Below are 6,872 nucleotides of genomic sequence, written 5' to 3' on the forward strand. Positions count from 1 at the left end.
CAGAATCATGCACTGCAGTTGATTCACTTAAATGTTTTTATTAAATCAGTAATTCTCCAAGAAACTTAATACAGTAACACTACATTGGTACTAGATAACAACAACAAAAAAAAGAATTTTAAAGATCTCTATCTGTAAAACAGTGATAATTTCATTTATGTAAAGTACTTTGATGGGAGGAAAATCTGTGATGTGCTTAGGTGAGGGAATCAATGCCATCTGTGCCTCTTTAACAGCTCTTGCCTGACAACCTCTCTCCTCTCCTCTACTGCCAGAAAGCTGTGATCAAACTGAATCAAGTAAATGGGTCTCCAAAGCAAGAAGCAGTCTCACTGCAAGAGGAAGATCAAGCAAGGCACAGTTATATCTCCTATGGTCTTTCTACAAACATGCAGACCCAATGAGTCAGGGCTTCAAACCACGTTTCATTTTGCCTTTCACAAGCAAAAGTGAATAGAGCAGTCTATTGATCTGAATTATCCACATTGTCAAACGCAAGAGTGAAAACCAAAGCCAGGGTCTATATAGGCACTTGACATCACAGTTATACATAGACTTACAAGTATAATGCCTAATCTAACTCCATGAATAGGTGCTGCTGTAATCCAGATAAAACGAATCTAGAGTTTACGTTGATATGACAAATGACAAGAATTAATTTTTCCTCTAAAGCTCATCACTGCTGTTCTAATCCTGCTGAATCATCCATGCTTAGCTTCATATCCATATTTTCATTGTTAGACTACACACTGATGCACTTACTTATTAATTGAAAAAGTTTAAAAATTGTTGTGAAAGCGCTGCATTACCAGTTCCTTCCATCCACCACAACTTTTTGTCTATTCCCTGGTCCCAAGACAGATGTTAAATGTTACCCACAACTTCCCAGGAGTAGAAATATTGCAGTCTTACGAGGGGAGAAGATGCATCAACAAAATGACTCTTTCAACCTATTTCAAGAGCTGACATCTACAAAGACGTTTCATGCAATTTTAACAGAAACATGGGAAGATTACACAGCGAGGGGATCTCTTTCCCAGTTTCCATACTCCTGGGTGGGTACTGAGAGGGAAAGAAGTTTGTGCTGTTTGGTCCCAGTCATCTAACTGTGGTGCCCGAATTACAATACAACTCTCTCAAAACTAAGCCTCTGCAAAGGCAGCCAACAGAAGGTTTGCTGGTCTATCAAGGTTTATGAAAGATCCCAGCAAAAAACTTCATTTATTCCATTCCATTTATTTGTTTGTCTTGATCCTTTAAAGCATCAAGAAAAGAAACACTAACAACAAAACTAGACATGCAAAGGAAAATGAACCAACAACAGTGAACTGAAAACAAAAGTATCAGAGAAATTGGAGTCTGTTTTCAAGTTTGAGCCAATATCACACTTTCTTTGCCTTCTTTTTCAGGCTGATCAATTGCAGGGAGAACAAGGCACAGCAATAAAAGCAGGTATCTTGAATGACTAAAATCGTGTGATTAAAGACTTGCACTATTAGAAACTACGTACAAGGTATGAAGAAATCTGGAGGCTTGGGGTGTTCTTTCTGGCGTTTAGTAGCATTAACTAGGGACCTGTCTGCAAACAGAACACCCAACAAAATGAGCAGCGCTATTGTCATTAAGTATAAAATGATCTGTCTTTCACTCGGTTTTAAACTCATTGTTAATACTCTCTTCACAGGGCAGATGACCAATAGCTACTGCAGAGAGTACTGTACGAGCTGCTTTATTCCAAAAGCAATTATTATGTTTCTAGTGTGGAATAATTACTGCAGAATACACAATTAACATAGGAAATTGCTTAATTTTCTGATGCAGTCAAAACAGAGGATGATAGCCAAGGTCCCATTTCTTTTATTATCATTTTGAGTCTTTTATTTTTCTATTCCCACTGTGTACAAGTTAATAGAAGGGCAGTGACAGATAAATACAGCAAATTTGCACAATAGAAGTTTACTATACACTTACACCCAGAACTTGAGTATAATTCCATCTGGGCTGCACCAGTTTTCAATATCTGAGTTGCTAGAGGTTAAGTTTTAGCCAACATGAAGATGTGGAAATTTGGCACTATGTCATCAAGTTTTTTTAAAAACTATTTTTGCTCCCATGCAAGTACAAGGATGAAATCAGCTGTTAGTATTCCTCTTCAAAAAACAATTTGGTGTATATTGGGTACTATATGCCTGCCAAATTATCCCAAAGTGATAAACTTAAAGGCAAAGTGATCTTGTCCTTCGAGAACATAAAATATACTGAAATGAAACTGAGCTGTTTTTCAAACGGCTGAATTACAAATTCTTAAAAACAGTGGTTTATCTCAAGACCACTGATGGGAATGGAACATGTAGTCATAACACAGTACATGTAGTCCCAGAACAAAATATTTCAAATAAATGCTGGTAAACTCACAGTAGGCAGATTAACAAGCAAATGATAGTCCTTTCTCAATAAACTGCATGCAGAACTTCACTATTTATATACACAAAGACACGTATTTGAACACAGGCAAAACTAATTTTAGGCTGCTTTTTCATGTAATACTGACTTTTCAGCAGGTGACTGTGAAATAATTTAAGAACAGCACATAGTATTAGTTTGTCCTTATGTAACAGCTTTCACTCAGCTACTAGTTTTCCATTTATATATGTGAAGAACACCAAGCAAATGTCCTTAGGAAGGAATAGGTATTGTAAATAAGTACTGTATCTATCTTACAAAAGAAGTTGAGTGATGGGTCTAATCTCTCTCTGCAAATGAGCAAAACTGGAGATATATACAATCCAGGATTTAATTTCACTCTAAATGCAGACTCGCTTCATTTCTCCGAAATGACTATCAAATTGTTTTGTAATACACATTTGTTCTTCCAGCTTCAAAATGGTATTTTTAAACTTAGTAGCCAAATACTATTAAGGAAAGTGCCATATGGAACACCTGCTGTGCACAGATTATAAAAGACAATAGGAAGATGGTTTGTGTGACACTTTTTATCCGTAATCAGTCTAGTCTTAATCTTAGGAACCCTTCCCCTTGCAGAATGGATGAAAAAAGCAGTGGATGTACAAATACTCATGAAATCATTTTCACATTTATGTTGTCATAAATGTGGTTTATAAACATGGTTATAAAGTTCAAACCAATCTCTCTCTTATTTTGATACCCTATTTGTTGACACAGTCAACACTCAAGAGTCTGCCTCCCTTCTCATCTGTGCAGAAGCCAGGAAGCAATGCTGTCATACCTGAGGGGGAACAATGCAGGGGGAGAGAACAGGGAAAATAATTTTCTCTAGAATCCCTCAGGAGATCATTTCACATCCATGGGTAAGAAATTTGATTAACGAAACAGTTTTAGCATGCACAGCAACAGCAATACAGGGTGATCTTCTTTCACTGCACATTGAGTCAACGCGATCAATACAGGCTGCATATTCTCGATAGATGCACAGTCCACACGCAACCTCTGCTCCTCAGCCACAGAAGCAGGAACTTCTCAGACCCTGGCACACCAGCCGACTGTTCCCTGAGCAGCGGTGATCCCTATGAAGCTGCTCGCATGACAGACCTGAGCACTGTTTCAGTGACTTGGAACAGGCAGTTCCCAAGGTTGACGTAAGTGATTGCATAACCGGCCAAAATGCCCCTCGTTTTGCCACGGCTAACAATAGCCGCAGGAAAAGCTACTGTGAGACTATTACTAGCAACACATAAAAGGTCAAAGGTTTCTACTGTTCCTGACTGCTTGGCTCTTTGTTTAACATTCTTCACTCTCCGGGCTTTTGTATTTTTAATGCTTCTCTATCATGTGGTATAATTTTGTCTTTAGAAAGATTTTACGGTTGAGCAATGGCAAAACATCCTGAAGAACCAACTGCTTCAGAGCAACACTTGGAGAAGATTTTGAAAAAGAGTATTAAGAGTCTTTGAGGACATTTCTAGACATTTACTGTTAGCTGAGATATTAGCACATTTTTCTGCCAACTCATACCAACAGCTTTCAACACTAGCTTAAGAGCGAAAAGAGCTATTATTATTCAGCTTTTCCAGAAAAGGTTACTTGAGAATTCATCAGAACAATTTAGCAGCCCTGTAAAGTGTACACAGCAGAACAGGCAAGACTGGTTGGCTTGAGACTTTACTAAGCCCTGCAATGGGGTTCAGCAGGAATTTTACTTTGCACTACGTGACTCCTTACCTCACTCCAACAATGGTAAAAATCTTGTCAAAAGTAAGTAAATAAAAAGTTCAAGAACTCTTCCCTTCTATACAGTCATAACTGATTTTTGAACTTACAACCTTCAGCTGTATGTCTATTTAAATCTTAGCTCTCATAAAAGAATGGAGAAAATCACCTTTACCTAAAACCAATCCTTTCTCAATTAAGAAGCAAATTCCAATTGCCAGCATCTAACTTTTGACTTTATTGTTGTTCAAACCATTCTGGAAGTAACCATGTTTCACTCATGAAGTTTAAACAGTAGGGGAACTTTAGACCAAGGTTTGGCAGCATTTAACTGCCACACCATCTTCTAGGAGAAATTGCTATGGGAAAAACCTGACTGGTTTTACCAGTTACGGCAGTTTACTACACCAGAGACCTCCGTGGCTTTACACTAAATTCCTTTTGCGGTGGTATTAATACAAATCTTAAATCATAAAGTCACTCAGGTTAAACCAACAGGCTATGCTATTTGAATAGCTCATTCAAAATGCTACTGTCCCAATGACAATGAGATGTTGTTCCCAGACTTCAAGCTAAGCACCATCAAGAAGTGCAACTCCTTGATCACTGCCAGGAAGACAGCACTAACAAGCAACACTTCTACTCACTCCTTGGGAACCCTGCACGGACAGAGTTGAAAAATGAGCTGGTTGCCAGGAAAAAAAAAAACAACAAAAAATAGGTGAAAGTCCATACACAAAGCCACCCACACTACAGACTCCAAAACTCTGCCTACCATTTTCTCTGCTCAACACTTGGCAAAGCAACCAAACATACATTTTTCTTTTCAACAATGTACTTGCTAGACGTGAGCAGCTCACTCCCAAGAAGTTTGCTCAAGAACAAGGGTCACAGTCATCTTCTGAGACCCAAATTAAATAAAACCCTTTGATCATCCCAAAACTGAAAGGAGGAGGATAACAGAATGAAACGCAAGCAAAACAAAACAAAAAACAAACAGGTGCTTCCCAGAAATAAACTACTGCCTTGGTTTAAAGCAGGGCGTGTGGGTAGAGTGCCAAACAGAAGGAAACGCCAACGCCAACCTTCCAGAACATCCATGGTGTAACTTGGGGGCAGGGGGACAATTGATGTATCCCTAAGATTATCTGGTACGGTTCCACGTTTAGGAACTAAACCTGGATCCCCCAAGGTGAACTGAAGGCGTGCTTGAGGAGGATCCATGCAGGACCTTGGGGTGCCAGCACAGGGCACAGCACCACGGAACAGGAGATTATTTACATTTGGTGCTGAACGTGTACACAGCGCTGGCAATAAAAGAGCACAGTGCCCTTCATCCTTTCCTCCTACTAAGCGCTACCACTGCGAGTAGCGCTCTTTCTTCCTTCTCTATCTTCCAGAACAATGCACCCGGTGACCAACACTCGGGAGCCAGGTATAGATGGATGCAGGTCAAATCCGATTACCAAGATCAACCTTTTCCAAAATAGAGGTGTAGAACCAGAAGCACGTATATATATATATTTTCCTTTTAATTCCCATTTCGTTCGCCTCGGCAGCTCGTACGAGGCACGAGGGCCCGCCGCGGCCGGCCGGCAGGTGAGGGCCCGGCGGGGCCGCCCTCCCCCCTCCTCCCCGCTCCCTGCGGGCCCGCGGCCAGAGAGGATGCCCGGGAGGGAGGGAGGGAGCCCGGCCGGCCGGCAGCAGCGGATGCGTGCAGCAATCATGGCGAGACAGCCGCCGGCAGGAGGGAGGGAAGGGCGGCGAGGCCGGGCAGATGCCATCTTGCGCCTCTCCCGTTTCACCCCCCGGAGGCCCCTCCGAGCCCTGCCAGGCACCGGGCGCCTCGGGCCCGCCGGCCGCGCCGCCTCCTTCCCCCCACCCGCGGCCCCGCCGCTGCCCGAGCCCGGCCGCGGCAGCCGCCGGCGGAGCGGAGCCCGCTCCCCCCGCCCGGGCTCCGGCACGGGTCCCCGCTCCCGGCACTCACCTTGCCCGCGGCCGAGCAGCGGAGGGCAGGGCAGGGCCGAGCCGGAGGCACCGCCGCCGCCCCTCCAGGTGTTCCAGCGCCGCCGGCGTCACAGCGGCGAACGGAGCCGCCTCTGCCGGCGCGGGCGGCCCCCGCAGCGGGGCGGAGCGGAGCCGCCGCCGCCCGCCCAGCGCCCGGAGCGGGAGGGTGGCGGCCGCCGGGCCCCCGGCGCTTCCCGGCGGTGGCCCCGGGCGGGAGGCGCCGCGCTTCCTCCTGCCGGCCGAGGCCTGAGGGGAGGCGGCGGGGAGAGGCGCACGGGTTGGGACCCTTCGGGGGCTGCCCTCAAGCGAGCCCCTCTGCTCAGACGAGGCAGAATTAAAAGGCTCCGGCTGCCCAGATCAGCTGGTGGCACACGGGAGCGGAGTCGTGAGGGTTCCTTGACAGGTGGCAGCGGTGAAGGGCAGAGGGAGAGCGATGGTGTTGAGCTGGGTCGGGAATGGCTCAGGGAGGATTTTGGAGAGGGCTGCTTCGAGTGAAGCGCCCGAGTTGGATTTTAAGCTGAATTCTGAGCCTGGAGTGAAGGGAGAAGTTCAGAGGTGGCAGCTGACATCAGTCTGAGCAGGTAGAAGGAGAAGCAGGAGCTGCAAGAATGGGAGTCGGGGGCTCTCCTGCTGACATGGGGCCCGCGAAGGGAGCAGCAAGTTTAGCCCAAACGAAA

The 6,872-nt window shown here is 45.0% G+C and overlaps 1 protein-coding gene across 5 annotated transcripts in view; it reads right to left on the minus strand.

Moving 5' to 3' along the window:
- Nucleotides 1-6,310, minus strand: part of ICA1 (islet cell autoantigen 1) — a 72,598-nt gene extending 66,288 nt beyond the window's left edge. For 4 of the 5 annotated variants that reach the window (XM_068674033.1, XM_068674035.1, XM_068674032.1 and 1 more), the window contains exon 1: nucleotides 6,176-6,310. The gene's annotated coding sequence lies outside the window, so the exon portion shown is untranslated. The remainder of the gene's footprint in view (nucleotides 1-6,175) is intronic. The other variant, XM_068674034.1, reaches the window with a different exon arrangement.
- Between the last annotated feature and the right edge of the window lie 562 nt (nucleotides 6,311-6,872).

The sequence above is a fragment of the Anas acuta genome, chromosome 2 (genome assembly GCF_963932015.1).
Source record: "Anas acuta chromosome 2, bAnaAcu1.1, whole genome shotgun sequence".
NCBI classification, from domain to species: domain Eukaryota; kingdom Metazoa; phylum Chordata; class Aves; order Anseriformes; family Anatidae; genus Anas; species Anas acuta.